General features: G+C 42.1%; 1 protein-coding gene across 10 annotated transcripts in view; it reads left to right on the top strand.

Annotated features, from left to right (window-relative positions):
* B3galt1 (beta-1,3-galactosyltransferase 1) overlaps positions 1–16,854 on the top strand; it is a 561,105-nt gene that overhangs the window by 513,528 nt on the left and 30,723 nt on the right. For all 10 annotated transcript variants that reach the window (XM_055600190.1, XM_055600191.1, XM_055600197.1 and 7 more), the window contains one exon: positions 1,331–1,460. The gene's annotated coding sequence lies outside the window, so the exon portion shown is untranslated. The remainder of the gene's footprint in view (positions 1–1,330; positions 1,461–16,854) is intronic.

Genomic DNA, 16,854 nt, shown 5'->3' with positions numbered 1-16,854 from the left:
AATCTTCCAGGTGTTATTTTCCTGACTTCAACATTCAGTACTCACTTGTTAGTTATTAAAAGTGATGTCCATGGAAATTACTTTATCAACATCATGCAAATAATCTACCAAAAACTATGGAATTTTACATTTAAATTTAAAATTAATATAGCCTAAAAGTCAACTATCAATATGTTCTCTGGTTTGTTCTTAGTTATATGGTACATTTCAGAAAATACAGTTTTTCATAAATAAGAGATCACAAAGTATTGTAGTGACTTAGAATCCTTCCTGTAGGACTTCTTTGCCCTGGCATTTAGCTTAATAAGTATTTGGTGTTTGACCAAATTCAGTTTTCAATCTTTGAATATATATCTTGAGTTGGGCACTGCCAAAGCTAAGAAGTGGGCTAAGCAATGGCAGGCTGAATAGACCTGTGTTCAAACGCTGTTCAAATGCATAAGACACTTATTTCACAGAGAACAGATAGTATAAAAAACCTAAGAGGAATTTAGTGACAGTGATAGATAACAAATATAATGACATTCAAATATAAGCAGCATTTAGTCATGTTAGCAATTGCTACAAATACTACCTAGCATTTATTATTACCTATATAGTGAGCATGTATGCCCACCTTGCGCAAACACTAGTTTATCATCTGTTCAACTCGGTGATACAGACACTGTTATTTTCCTTCTTTTGCATGTGGAACCTAGAGAGGATAAGTTATATCTAAACCCAACCTAAAATCACCCATCACAAAAATAACAGTCACATAAAAGGAATCACCTTGTATTTGACCAACTTGACCCAGCTTCAGGGCTAGGTCAGGGGACTGCCAGTCTTACCTTTGACCCTCATGTATCCTTTGGCTTTCCTTTTGCCTATGTGAAGTTTTAATTATTTAAGTAAATCCTAACACGTACACTTTAACAAATTCTACATAATGTATATATTTCTAGTTTCCTTGGAAATCTGAATTTGTGATATCTTGGGTTTGCTCTTCCTTTTGGCATCAAGGGCAACCATTATCTTGGCACGAGTCACAGCTGGCTCTCCAGCAGGTCACATGTTCTCTAAACAGACACTGTCCCTACCATTCCTTGTCACCTCATACCCAGAGTGCCTCTCCTTTGTCCTACCCACCTGGCCTTACTTACTGCCCTAGAATTTTCTCCAACTCTCTTTTAGTCTTTTTAAGCTTTAAACCTTCTATATTCAAAGCTTGCCCATATCCCATTCTGCTAAATAGATATCTTTTTAAACTGAGGGATTCTATCTTTGTCCTCTCAAACCCAATTAACTTCTTTCATATATAAATCCTTCCCTCTTTCTGGTGTCTACTTAGGATACTGCAATTTGGTGAACGGCAGTTTCTGGAGCGCGCCTCTCAAATCTCTGCAGATCAATGGAGACCATTCTAGATGCTCTATAGCTGTAGTAAGAAGAAAGCAGTGGCAGCAGGCTCGGTCCAAAAGGTAAGTGAAGAGTTCGATGCTCAACCATGGGACGAGTCACAGAGGAAAGCCTCCAAAATGCTGTAAGAGAAGACATCATTCTCTAATAACTAGAAATGTTGACCTTCATTTTATTCATGCCTACCTGCTATGACATATAAAACACCCTTGCCATAAAAGACAAGAGGGGAAAAGAATCATAGTTTAATAAATGCAGCTTAAAAACTATATTTGCAGATGTCTTTGAAACTTTTGACTGATTTTAGTAAATGACCTCCTTGAAAATGAACTGCTAGGGACCACAGATTTCCTTCAGATGACCTGAGACAATTCCAATTTAAAATCCATTCCTGCAAGGCCATTGCTAATTGGTTCTTGAATCTTTGCTGAAATAACCTTGCCTCATGAGGCAACTGCACTTCAATCACTTATTTCAGTTGAACATAAGAAATTTGTATATAAATATGATGGCAGGGTTATTAACAATATCTAAAATGCAAATGATGATAAAATAGTTTTACTGAAAGGAATAGTAAGGAAGACAAACAGAAAACACCCTCATGTGTGATTTGCCCTACAAAGCATAAGGCACTAAAATTATTTGCAAACTTTCCACAGTGTGGTTTAGGAAAAAAGCAGGATCATCACAAGGGGATGCAGGATTTGGCTTGCTTCTTGCCCATCACCTTCCTATGATCTGTGACTGATCCCTTATTTTATTTAAACTACAATTTCCTTATCCGTGAAAGGACCAGCTATCCCCAAGTGCCTTCTAAGTGGACCAGCTATCCCCAAGTGCCTTCTAAGTGGACAGCTGCCAGTGAGGGGTGGGAGACAGCTCTGAGTTAATACCCTCCAAGATGACTTTCCAATATTAAACTTAAAAAAAAAAAAAAGTCAGTACATACAGTCCACGCTCTGTGTCTTTGTTTTCAGCAACTTGTGCCAGCTATATTGGTTTTCATTGCCTTTTCTGACTCCCATGAGGCTTTAGTGAATGGGTTTTGACCCTTTTCTTCTTGACAGCATTCCCAGTCTGTTACTGTTTCTTCCCTGTCAACTCATAGACAGGGGTAAGATGAGGCATGATGGAATGGAGCTAGCCTGCACCACAAAGGGCAGACATCAACTGATGTTCATGCTATTATAGCCATGGGATTATCCAAATTCAAACCAATGTATTCAGTATTGAAATACAGAAGGCAGATTGAGCACAGAGGCAAACTGCCAACACCATCTTTCCTTGTATGGATCTAAGGGGCCAATGGAAACCAACTAAAAACTAAACTAAACTAAACAATACAGCTACTGACTGTGACAAGCACTAGGAAGAAACATGAGTGCTCAGCCTGGGAATGACTAGACCGTGTTGTAGAAAGGAAAGCCCCAAAGGTAATGAGAGCTCAAGGAACCTCACCTTTCATAGACATCTTAGATCCCAATCTGTGTGGCACTCTGTCTGGTGAGCTGGCTCAAGATGTGCTTGCTCTGACAGCTAGACCCTCTATGGCTTAAAGGGCCCCAGCCACCCACAGTGACTATCATGAGCAAGTGTATCAAACCAGCAAGGGGAGGGCACTTTTGCTAATGTTTTATATAACTGAGCCTGCCCTGCCCATTCCAGGAGGTGTCTGCAAAGATGTCTGGAGATGAGTTATAGGTTTGTTAAGACCAGAAGCTTTAGTCCTGGCTGCCTCCCAGCACTGAAAGAAGGCCAATATGGCTAGATTACAGTAAATTCAGAAAACGGAGCAATCTTCTGAGATTTTCCTACCCCAAACTGCCTCCATGCTTGGCTCCTCTGATGTTTATATTCCTGGCAGTGCCTTAAACAGATTAAGTAGCTTGACTGAAAATGCCTTTGATTTGTTTACACAAATCAAACTCTCATATTTTATCTCGTGCCTCTAGATTGTGAGCGTTTTATCAAGAACTTTGCATGTGGGCTATTGATATGATAATGCAATCCTAATGCCTGTTTGGGAGCTAAGGGCCTTCATCTTCTCAACCCACACTGAGCTGCACTGAAGACTGGGATGGGCAGCCCACGATAGTTTTCCACTAAATAATGCGTGACCAAGGAGTTTCTGAACTCTTTAAGTTATCTCATCAATTCCTAATTTTCTGCAAACAAAATCAGGAAAAAGCACAAATTTTCAGAGGACTCTTCATAGAACCTTCAGTGTTTACATAGCAAAGGAATGTCTTTTGCACTTAAGGTCTTGTTTGCAAACACAATACTGTCCCCTACACACACACACACACACAGAGAGAGAGAGAGAGAGAGAGAGAGAGAGAGAGAGAAAGCACATTGCATTGTGGCATGCAGTTTATCCTCTTTGGAAGAAAACAGCTGAGTCAGCTCTCTCTCTGAGGTCCCCCTGGGATTAGACAGCCCAGGTACTTCCTTATCCTTGACACTGCTCAGATGGAGCCACTGATGTGCTGGCAGCCTTTATTGGGCTTCCAAGGATTAAGAGGAAGCCCATTCATCTGATATCTCAGCCATTCTTGTAGCATTCTGAAAGCCTTAAGGGTTTTTTATTTGAGTTGAATGAAATCTTGATAAAGGAAACGAAAGCTGGAGAAAAGAAGGGAATTGATCTAAGATTAAAAGTTAGTTTTTATTACAGCTTCAGCTCTGTGCCGGGTGCTTTCATATGCATTATTACCTCTAGAGAGTGTGGGAAAGAACTCCCTGAATATGATCACCAAGGCAAAGAGTGGGAGACTACAGAAACACCAGGCATCTTCTCTCTCCATATATGGGCCCATTCTTCACCCTCTACCATTTAGATAAGATAATAAATGTCCTTTATTTCTTCACCTCAGTCAAGTATAAGATGGCCAAGTCTGGAGTTTCTAAATTCTCAGATCCAGAAGCGTTCTTCTAATAGATGAATCCTAGATGACTATTGGTCTCATACAAACACTAGTTCAGCAAAGCTCCTGAAGGAAGCTACTCTGCTAATTGCACATCTTCCCTTTGTTCAGCCGCAGCCTCTATAATTAGCAGAGTCTTGAAAACAGAAGTTGTCTATAGCATTAAAACCCTTACCCAGCAAATCCCTTAATTATTTCATATCTTCACATTAGGAACTAAGATACTTGTGGTGAAGGGTGTGTTATTTAATTACTTATAGAAGGAAGACAGGAAAAGCAAGACAAAAAGATTATTAAAATAATTTCGACTTGACTCCGACACAAAGACTGACTTCTCTTTTCTCTCCTACTTCCTCCCTGTCTTCCTCCTTTCCTGTCCTTTACCCTTCCTTCCCCACCTCCTCCTGTCCTTAAACCCACCTGTATCCTCTCCTACTTGTCCTCACCAATCCTGCTCTTACCCCTTCCAGACCTTACTCCCTTCTGTCCTCACTCCTTCCTGTTTTCACTCCTCCCTGCCCTCACTTCCTTTCTTCCACCACTACTTCCTGTCCTCAGCTCTCACTTTTTCGGGTTATCGCCCTTTTTATCTGCACTGCTTCTCCCCCTGACTCCTTCCTGTCCCCACCCCCTTCTGCCTTTACTCCTTCTGGTCCCTATCATCTCTCTCGGCATCAACTTCAGTTCATTTCAGTTACCTTGTCCTATCAAGAACTTCACGGCTTTTCCTGACCCACGCAAAGCTTCTGCTTCCCCCTTTCAGTGCCCTGTGTGCTGATCTCAAGCATTCTTTTGCCTTGCTTGATTGGGTGGCGTGGAACAAGGACAGCTGGAATTCATTCAACTAATTCCTCCTTTTCTTCCTTCTGGCCTGACAAAAAGCCTTTTCTTGCCGCCCTTAGAAATCCTTAGAGTTGGACTTTCTAGCAAAGAGAAGCAAGTGGAAATGATGTACTTCATTTTGGGACTAGAGTTTTGAAGATGCAAACATGCCTTCAAAGCTCAGGCCCTTTTGTAGCATACAGTGAGAGAACTGGTGCGGCAGTAACGGGGCGTCCCAGCAGGAGGAAGCTGTGCTCCTGAATCACTAGGGGCAAAACTGTCCGGGCAAGCCTTAAAACCACATGAGGCTGTTGTTGCAAAAGTAAGAACTGGCCCTCTCATGTTTAGACTCAGAAAGTTGAGGCTTCCTTCTTGTACAACTGCAGATTTGGATTTACTTGATACAAGATGGAGGTGTCTACGAGTGTCATTATGAGTGTGAATTCCTCTATTTCAGAAACCCCAGAAGACTAGAAAGGGAGGGGGAACCCCTTTCATCTTTAACTGTGAGTTAAATTAAACTGAATTGGTACCTCATTTGGAAGCTGAGCAGATGGTCATCAAAATGAAGAGTGTAGGATGCCCTACACTGTCTCCAGAACTGTGAATATGATTTTTCTCATTTGCAAGCATCTGTCTAGAATTCTGTAAACAATCTCATAGGTGACTGATTTGGATTGCAGAACAAAAGCAATACCTAGTTAGTTTCCATATGAAAATGTGTCCTACTTCATTACTCATTCAAATACTCATTATCCCAATCAGCAAATACATACTGGGCACATTTTACATGCCAAGCTGGCTTCTAGCAGGACGGATCAGTAACAGACCTGGCGTTAGCTCCCTCCAAGTTCAAAGTCCTCCGGGAGATCCAAGCATTCTGAATTAAGTGATCACACAACTGAAAGTACATTCATTTTGTGGCTCGGGCTACTGGGTTCCTTCTACAAGATAGGAGGATGATATTGCCTGTCTCTCAGATTTTGCTGTAAATTTAGATGAGATTTAAATACCACGATTGTAAAATCAGCACTGTGCTTGATGCTTGAACTTTAACTAATACTCAATAAATTGTATCCGCTAGCGTTCACATTAATTTAGATAAATATGATCTTGCAAGACAAAGGAACCCAGTTAGCTTGCTAGAAGGATACATAGCGCCCCCCCTTCAAAAATTCCGCTTGGTATAGTAACTGAGACTTTGGAAGAATGTCAGCATTTCTAGATTCTAAAAAATAAAATTAAAAACTTTCACATGGTAGCCGGAAAGAACCAGTATGGAAGGACGCACCTTGAGAAACTAAAGGCTGAGAGAAGCCTTTAGTGGACAGCAGTGTCACTGCGGCAGGAAGACACTACAAAGGGCCCTGGGAGCCACCCTGTGGCCTTGCTAAGAACTAAATGTTTCCCCGTAGGCTGTGATTGGATCTGCTTTATAGGTCAGGAAGATCACTGAGACTGCAGACTGTCTCCCAAGAGTCAAGATGGGGCCTGGCATAGCGGAATAGGGAAGGCTGTGATTCCAGAGAGAAGGAAACGTATGAGAAGTTTCTGCAGTGACATTGGCAGGTCGTGCTTGTGGATTAGGAACAGAAATGGGGGCAGAGATAAGGGTATTTCCAGTCTTTCAGACACAGAGGGATAGTTCATAGACACAGGAACCCTGAAGAGAACCAGTATCACGAATCTGCTTTTGTGTGTGTTGCATCCAGGTATTCCGGAGATATGCAAGTGTACACTCAAATATTCAACTAGCTAGATGAGCCCCAGGCCCCATAGGTACTTTTGAGCTAGATTGTGAATCAAAGAGATGTTATTGGCATGCAGATGACAACTGGAAATTTTTTTGCTTAAAAAACAAACAAAATTCAGACTGGAAAAGAAAAGACCCTAGGACTTATCCCTTAGATGCTTAGAAACAAAGGAGTCTGTCTGAATCAGTTTCCTGAAGAAACAGAACCAATAGGTAGAAGCTTCAGGAGTACAGAATCAGATAGAGAAGCCCATAGAAGCTGGAGACACGGAGAGAATGGCCATCCAATTCTCTCAGCTGTAAAGCCAGGAAGAGCTGATATTGTCACTAAAGGAAGAAGACGGTGACTGGAAAGTTCTCCTGCTTTTGGTTTTACGTGGGTTGTAATGTCACAAAAATATTACAATATTTTTGTAATGTTGGTTGAGGCTCACCCTTGTGATTGAATGATATACATACACGTAATTTTCAACCAAAAATTCCTTTATGGAATAATCTCAGAATGATGTTTGACCAAATATCTGGTCAATAAAAGGAGGAGGTGATGACCTCAGAGTACTGTGACCCAGCTGAATAGACTTGGAAAATTCACCATCAAAGACAATAAAGGAAATCCAGAAAAAGTGACTCTTTCCAGGTGATATAGCAGGTACCAGCAGCACAGCCTATGTCATGGTTACAGTGAAAACCTCAGGGTTAGACAACCTGGGTTTCTGTTCTAACTCGGCCATTCACTTGACTGTGGTCTTAGACAAATAATGTAACCACTCAGTATATTACCTTAAAACTGGAGATAAAGGTGACCACCTCTGATAGTTATAGAAGCTAAATTAGTTTAAAAACAAAACAAAACTAATGGGCTCCAGGGAGAGGGAGACATAGGCAGGGCTCAAAGATTTAAAAATACATTAAAGTGTTACGTTTTTTGAAAGATAGATTCAGACTCATCATAGTTAAGATATTTCTACACTAGCAGGGAGGCATCGCAAGCACACAGCAACAACAAAGAAGGAAATGTCCTAGAAGCATAGTTCTTCACCTCAGATGAGAATCTGATCTATAAAAGCATAATTTAGGGAATTCTAGAACTTTCCACCCTCTTCCTCTGTTCCCCTTCTTCTTCAAAAACAACTGTCTTGTGAATGAACTATGTCATTGGTAAGATCAATCCATCCTCTGTGCTCCCAAATAAAGTTATAAAGAGCTCCTGTAATAATACTAGTTTTGCCAGGCCTGCTAAAGTAGAGGTGCAGTGTTAGATATTCAGGAGGCCACAGCAGGAGGATCAAAGGTTCAAGACCAGCCTGGGCAACTTGTGAGAGCCTATCTCAAAATAGAGAAGAGGATTGAAGTTGTAGCTCAGTAGAGCCCTTGCTTGCTTATCAAATGGTAGTTTCAATCCCCAGAATCACATGAGAGAAGAGATGAAAGACTAGGGGAGAGGGAGACAGAAAGGAGAAAGACAGATACAAATGTTTCTGGAGAGGCAGCAGCAGCAGCTTCTGGTTGCAACTGTGAGAATTTCCTTTCTGATAAAACACTAGGTTCCCAGTAGAGCGAGGTACCCTGTATAGTAAACTTTAAGGGGGTCTGAAGAGGCTTTGGGTAGGTAGAAAATGACATGGGAGGCAGAGGAAGAGAAGTGGGAAGGTCAGACGAACAGGAAACTAGAAGATTGGAGGTGCCCTAAAGGCATGCCACATAGGGTTTCACAAAGGGCATGAGGCGCCAGGCACCACGCCATCATTGTATAGTGCACTTAAAATGGTTTCCAAATCCTTCATCTACTTGTTTTAAAACAACATTCATTAAGAATATTTATTTATTTATTTATTTATTTATTTATTTATTTATTCATTTATTTTCCCTACAGTTAACCAAAGCCATTTGCTCAGAGTCAATTTTCTTGCCAACCCCACACTGTCCTACAACCCACAGCTAAATGGTGTTTCCTCCTTTCATCCTTTTCTTCTTACTTTTGAGATAAGTTTCTAACATTGGATCTGCCCTGCTCAGGAAAGTTCAGAATCCACCCTACTCTTTCCTCCAGAGAATTCCCTCCTCTGAGTCTTTCCAGGACATGAAGAAGGAATCTGAGTTACTGTCTTTGATTCTGTTTTTAATTTCTCCAGATACTGAAGAGGTGTTTGTCAAACTACCGAGTAAAGAATTCAATAGCCACTGTGCAGTTGGAATGTTGTTTTGTTTTTCTTTTAAATTAAATATGTATATAAAAAAAACTTTGGACCATGACAAATCAGAGCAAATTATTCACAGTTATCCTCCGTGGCTTCCCTTTCAGTGTCCTACATACACTAAGACCTTAATGTTAGCAGCATTTCCTCTAGCTCAGAGTGTAGACAGAAGTCACCTTATTTCCCTCAAGTTAGACTCTCTGACAGTGTTTCCTGGGGCAGAAGAGAGGCTCTTTCTACATATGGCTTCCACAGTTACCAGCCTCATGTAATCCACTGACTTTAGCCCTGAACCATACAATGGGAATGTGCTGGGTCACCCAAACCCCACCTTGCTCTATGTGCTCACTGAACTCAGTTACTAGGGCCCAGGATGCCTCCCCTGTTCATAGCATCACTTGGCCCAGCTTTCTCCGAGTCTCCAGGGCCCAAGAAGGAGAAGCCCCAGAGCACAGACACATGGGCCTTTGGTGTTGATTAGTCTCTTCTTCGGGGACAGTTCTCCAAGCATCTAAGCCATCACCCAAAGAAGAGAAATAATGAGAGAGAATGAGAGGACACAGCCTCTGGGCCCTGCTAACAGTTCAGGGAGACTATAAAATATCTTTACTAAATCCCGAAGAGATATCTGAGGGCCCAGAGATCTAAAGGAATTCCTGAAGAGAGTCCCTGTCAGGTGTGGGCTAAGGGCATTAGAGGAGATGATGGGGGCTCCTGAATAAGGTCAAGGGAGGTTCACAGGCCAGGGATGGGGTCGAGAGGCTTGGACTTGTATATAACGCAGGGAGATCTGAACATAAAGTACTTTTCCAGTGTGACCTACAAAAATGTCCTTTGCATTTGCACAAGCTTTGTGTTCCTAGGCTGAGCACTCCGGGCTCATGAACACCACTGTGGCAGAATTTGCAGAGGATATACGTGCTGTGAGGTTGCTGTCCTGCACTCGGTTTCTCTCGTGGTGTGTTTGTTTAGGGCCTTGGATGGGCTAGAATCAAATTCCTCCCCAAACTTTGCCTCAGACACTGAGCATCCCATTGCACAATTCCTGGCTTTAAGATGTTTGAAAAGGAACCAAAGGCAGTTGCGGAGTTAGGATCAGCCACGCAGCAGTGTGCTTTCCTGGGAGTCCGTGACAGTTACTCTCGGCAGATGTCAGTAATCTCTAGGGATACTGCTGGAGAGGCTGCCGCAGGGAGGATTCTGGAAGCACAGTAGTGCCTTCTGCAGGCTATAAACCTGTCACAGCCAAAGTCATCATTTCCTCCCTGCTTTCTTAGGACAAGATGTTCTAAGGTCTCTAACAATGCTCAGAATAAGTACAGGCTTATTTCCTTGGCAGCTCTACAAACATTTATTCGGCAACCAGTAAAGCTTCCGCTGTGCCCTGTGAGTTCCATGTTTTACCTTTGACTCCCTGAACCCGGAGCTTAGAACCTGAGGGAGACCCTGGTTCTGCAGACGTTGGTCAGATGAGTCAGCATAGACCCGCTGACCCCAGAACACGGGAGTAGAAAACTGTCCTTGATGAGTTAGTCTACCTACCACCCCTCAAACGACGTCTATCTTCTTCCCTAATGGCGTAAAATATTCCTCATCCTCTAATGAAATGTGTCTCGTGTTTGATGAACTGCCTTATGAATTAATGAGCAAGCACAGCATGAGACATTGTCTGTGGGCTTTTGAAACAGCCGGAAATCTGATCAGGAGAGGTCACTTGGTTGAGACTGACCGCAGTGATGGGCGACCTTTCCTAGTTCTCTGTTATCTCTGCAGGAGAGCCTAGTTATTCACAGTTGCAGGGTCTCAACCAAGCAGTCCAACTGGATCCTTTTCTTTGTCAATTAGGAAAGTAAATCAGAAGGCGAGTGGACAAAATGATAATTTTACAAGGGCGAACTTGAATCTGCTCTCGTTTTCACAATTCTAGTCCTAACTGGAGCAATTGTTACGCAGCGGTTACTGTGTGCCATGTGCTGTGTGCTGTGCAGCGAGCGAGCTTCACATGTCATGTCATATCCCACCTGAACTGGAAACAAGTCTGGGTGGTTGATTTCTTTGAAACTCCATTTCAGAGATTAAAACACAGGACTACTAGGGTTTCCAAGAGTAGTGTGTGACTCATGTGGAGTTGGAATTTAGGACTTTACATTAACAGGCTCAAGCTTCAAAACCTGGTGACCATAATAAGTTGTGACATCCCTCACAACTGGCTGGAATAATTTGTAAATCATAAATAATAATTCGAATTTTATCACAAAGCCTTGCTGCTCTATCAAAGGGATCTCCCTCCCTTATTTCAACCCTGCTCTCTTATTATTGATTAGAGTCACTTTAGCTCTTAGAAAACAATATAATAATAATAGGTTTTACGGAGTGTCAGTTCTGTTTTACTCACTACGTCAGACATTTTACAAATACGGTTTTTGGATGCGGTGTCTCACTACGTAGTCCTAGCTTGTCTGGAACTTGCTATGTAGACGAGACTAGCTTCAAACTCATATGCCTGTCTCTGCCTCCTAAGTGCTGGTATCAAAGGTAGATACCACCATGCCCAGCTAGAGACATTTTTTGTAACATGCATAGCTATCTAAATATTATATCTGAAGTATCTGAAGTTGGAGCAGGATAGAAACTAGAGGGTAAAGTCTCACTTTACACATTAGTTTCATTTTGCAGCATCCAGCACTAGCCTTTAGGTTTCTCCTTTCCCTACCCTTACAAGTCTCAGTCAGGGCCGTTCTTGCCCAGTGGCCTCATCTCTAGCCTTCCCATCATCTGAGACAGATTCAGGCTATGGTTTACAAACAGACCAAGACAAGATGCTCTACTGTAGGAGAACAGTCCTCTGAGACCAGTAGGAGGAAGAGAGACAAGGTGTGGGAAGATGAGATAGGAAATACAGTCAGAAAGAGAAGCCAGCAGAAGGCAAGTGCTGTGGAGAAGGTCCAAACTCCCAAGACGGGAGAAGGAGAGGAGTACAGGGTGTGGGTGGTGAGCAAGCAGAGCACACAGTGAGGGGCAGCTCTTTCTAACAAGAGTTGGCTCTATGCCGCAGAGACCTTGATGGGGAGAGGAAAGAAATCTCTAGACGCTAGACTCCATAGGGCAGGGCAGACTTTTAGGAAAAAAGACCCACATAGAAAGAGTAAGTAGCCTTTCCTAGACAAGCTCTGACATTTGGGTGGGAGTCTGGTTGACAGATGACGAGATCATGTCTCTCTGCCTTTCTCGCCAATCACCATTCAGTCAGAAGTTCATGGCCGAGGGATATTCATGCACGTGACTAAGAGAAAGGGAATGCTCCCCAGCCCTTAACACCAGAGCAGGCAGATTGCAGAGGGATCAGGCTTTTCCACAAGCCACTGAAAGGGCCAAAAGTGGGAAAGCAATGGGACAGGCATACTGTTGTCACAGCTGGAAGAATAAACACAGTGAGTGAGAATGAGGGAGGTTAAGGATTCGATCACATTTAAAAAGAGCAGGGCTGGTCAGAGGGAAAAGCCAAGGACCAAGTTTCTCAAGACTTCAGCAAAATGTTTCCAAGTTTCCAGCTGAGAAAGAAGACTGTTCACGTTCTGCATTTTTGTCTGCAAGTTGGAACTTCCGAGTCAGGGTTGATCATCCTGGAATGGCTTACGTAGGTCCTATGGTGCCTTGTGCTATTATACAAAGCATTGACCTTCATAGGACCAAAATTGAGAGTCTGGGGCTAAAATAAGTTTTTCTCCACCTATGTTTTCATGAAGAGCTGATTTAATCTCTTTGATTTTTGAATTAACAAGTCAGAAGATCAGTCTATTTAATGAAATGCACACGTGCACAGCTAATTGATTTGCTGACGAGACTTGATTCCCGGGAATCACTGTGGCCTGAGGCTAAGACATGGTGGCGCGTAAGTCAATCAACCTATCCTTGGCCCTGGCTTCTGCTACAAGGCAGTTGTAATAACACAGGTGAACCTCTGATCTGCCGGCATCTGTATCCTGAATTTTGCTGATAATTGGATAAAAGGCAAAGACTGGTTTGAACAAGAGAAACTGCTCTTCAAGAGAAAATCCATCACTGGGTCTAGAGAGATGGCTCAATAATGAAGAGCACTCACTGATCTTCCAAAAGACTAAGGTTTGGTTCCAAGCACCTACATCAGGACGCTTCCAACTGCCCATAACTCCATCTCCAAGAGATATGACGTCATCTTCTGGTTTCTGCTGCACCCACATGCATGTAGTACACATAAATTAACACAGGCACAGACGTGCACATGAACGAATATTAGAAAAATGGAATCCCTATTCAGAACTGTCACATAACCCAAGACCAGCTAAGCGTCAGTCCTTTGAGATACCAACACTATATTGGATGCACTAACTCATGGGAACCTACCTGAATTCGAGTCTAGTGCTAGTCATTCTTCTGAACAGTTTTCAACAGCATCCTTTATTGACAATTTAATCCAGCGTGACTGAAGGCTGCACACCCAGCAGTGTAGCAGTTGATGCGATCTCTTATTGTTGTGGGTTGCATTTGCTGTGACAACATCTCTCTGAAGCCCACAGAGGGGATTTAGTGCTCAGAAGCAAATTAAGTAATTATTGTGTAAGTACAGTTTAAGTTGTGTAGTCACTCAGCTGCTCTCAACATTCATATTTTTTTGGTTGTACTCAATTTCTAAAACCACCTGGCTTTTTCTGGGATAGGCAAGCATATTCCTTAAATGTCTTACAAAGGATTGAGGTTAAAAAAAAAAAAAGATTGGGGTAAAAATCCATGGCCCAGACATTAAGATTGTTACTGCAAGAAGAAGGGGAAGGAGAGGAAATAAATAAAATTGTAGGGAGAGGTATGAATGGAGGGGAAATGATTGGAGAGAGAATTTTATTCTCAGTCATCTCATAAAAATCTGTGAAATCATGAAATATCCCTGTTTGGAGAAAGCACAGAAGAAAAGAGGTCAGATGTGCAACAGGCAGAGCCCATGGTTATGACACTATTGGCATCTCAGAAGACCACACTGTATGTACAGAGTATGGAATTAATGGTTTAAGAAAGTATAGGTGGGAAAGTATCTCAGGAGGAGAGCACTCACCCAGCATGTGGGAGTCCCTAGTTCACACACACACACACACACACACACACACACACACACACACACACAAAATCATACATAACAGTTTTAATCTACCGTGACTTAAGGAGGTAAAAATGAAAACAAATACTTTGCTTAATGACTACAAGACATTTCTTCCCAAAACACCTTTAAATGTCAAATCACCTATTCATTAACCTATATTGGATGTGTAGAACATACCATCTGGACTATGCAAATAAGACATTGTATAAACGGATAAGTCAGTAGTATGGCCGGAAGGCTGGCATTGTATCCTGGCTAATCCAAACTTGAATGTAAATTCCCCAAGTAGCCAGTGGGGAGCATACACAGCTCCTAGTGTTTCTTAATGCCGACCTTCTTTGATGCTGCCAAAAGGACAATCTCATGTACCTCCAGCACATAGGATATGAAGTCACCAAATATGCCAGCCTTCAGTTTTGTCACTTCTCAAAGTGAGACTGGGGGGAAAACATCACTAAATCGCTAAGCAGTGGTTCTTATTAGTGGTGATCATTGTATAAAGAAATGGCAGAAGAGCCGCAGAAACCCCTGACAGAGTCCCTTGAGGACAGACTAGGTGACAGTTTAAATAGGGGGAAAGGATTTAAAAATGCAGCAAAAGTTGCAGGAGCCTGATTTGACCAATACCAATTTAAAAATTCAAACACAAAATTTCACAAAATGAGATGATTTGTTAGGTAAACCACATGCATTTGCACAGCCACTCAAACAGTTATGTGTTCCGTTTCCAAACGTAAGTTCTGTAAAAAACACTCATCTGAAATCTATAGCGTGTTTGAAATTAAAAAAAAAAAAAAAAAATCAGTGACCCTGCAGCAGTATTGATATGAAAGGGTTAACTTTAACAGCTAAGTACATTTTTTTTTTTTAAAGGGCCTGTTTTTATTCACAGGGCCTGTTTAGGAGTGGAGTGAGGGTGGGATAGTATAGCAGTTAAACTTAAAAGAACAGATCTTTTTTTTTTAACTGTTATTAATTACACTTTATTCACTTTGTATCTCCCCATAAACCCCTCCTCCTCCCCTCCTAATCCCACCTTCCCTCCCCCTTCTTCACATATGCCCCTCCCCAAGTCCACTGATAGGGGAGGTCCCCTCTCCTTCCTTCTGATTCTTGTCTATCAGGTCTCATCAGGAGTGGGTGCATTGTCATCTTCTGTGGCCTGGTAAGGCTGCTCCTCCCTCAGGGAGAGGTGATCAAAGAGCAGGCCAATCAGTTTATATCAGAGGCAGTCCCTGTTCCCATTACTATGGAACCAACTTGGACACTGAACTGCCATGAGCTGCATCTGTGCAGGGGTTCTAGGTTATGGTACTTGGATGGAGTATGAGTCTCTAGAAAGACCCCTGTGTTCAAATTTTCTGGTTCTGTTGCTCTCCTTGTGGAGCTCCTGTAAAGGAACAGATCTTAAGCCAGTGGATCACAAGAATAAAAGCTCTTTCCTTTGGAAAAAGGATGGCTACTGAAAACGACATTATAGGTAGAACACGGGAAGAGCCTGAGTTATTAGTCAGTCAGCTTGTTGAGTAGTGACAAGAAGCAAGGCCAGTGGAGCAGAAAGGTCCCTGCCTGCAGAATTGATATAAAGAGGGGCCGTTGGTTCTTGAGTGACTATGCATAATTTTACCTCCCTTCTCTAAACATGCCTGTTCATCAGAAATGAATCAACACCTTAGATTATACATTATGCAAATGATGGCAGTGGTAGCTTGGCACCTGAAGCAGTCTCCCTGCCAGAGTTTTATTTAATCTGTTTTCTCGTGAAAAGTTGAAATAAGTATGGCCCTTTCCCTCATTAACTTCTTAAGTGGGTTGGAAACTGGAACTCACAGGCTAGACAATGAATTGAACAAAAATAATATACTAGAGGCACCAGTAAATGTTACCGAGACTATGAGTTTCTCGGAAACTCCACTTCCTTAAAGAGACTCAGAAAGGTCCCCAAGATGCTTCAGTGATAACAAGTCAGGTAAAGGGCACTGTCCTGAGGAAGCACATTGCAGTTGAGTATGTGTACAGCAAACTCCTTTCTCCCATCACAGAAATGGGTCTTAATTCAGAGGCAAGAAAGCTGAAAGTTGCCTATCTCTCCTCCCATAAGCACCATAAAAGTATCATGGGTTTATCCAAGCACATTGAAAACACTGAAATTATATAAAGAGCAACAAATGTGACTTGTACTAGAAACTTAGCGGCCTCCTTTGCACTAATTTCCACAGGCATAATAAAGACTCTCTGTGAATCCAAAGATCCGTTTGCATGCAAACTATTATTTGCCTCATAGGTAGATGATTGCCTCAGTCATCTGTTAATACTGGTCCCAGCACTGAATTTGTGGCTTTAAGGATGGAATCAGCATTCACCAAATCAAGCTTAATGCCTAAGAAGCTTAATGCATCATCAAGAGACTGAATAGAAAACATAATTGTCATAGGGTATCGGATTGTTACAAAAAAGAACTTGCTGGACAAAGCGTGTTAGTTTTCATTCTCAAAATATTCTCTAAGCTCAGTCAAGTCCAGGCAATGGTCATAAGGGTCTTTCTATGTGTTCACCCTAACTTGTACCCTGAAGGCTTGGTGTATGTGTGTGTGTGTGTGTGTGTGTGTGTGTGTGTGTGTGTGTGTGTGT

This window comes from Psammomys obesus, unplaced genomic scaffold (genome assembly GCF_907164565.1).
Source record: "Psammomys obesus unplaced genomic scaffold, mPsaObe1.curated_primary_1811, whole genome shotgun sequence".
NCBI lineage: Eukaryota > Metazoa > Chordata > Mammalia > Rodentia > Muridae > Psammomys > Psammomys obesus.
Note: the sequence above shows the minus strand (reverse complement) of the source record. Positions and strands in the feature narration are given on the sequence as shown.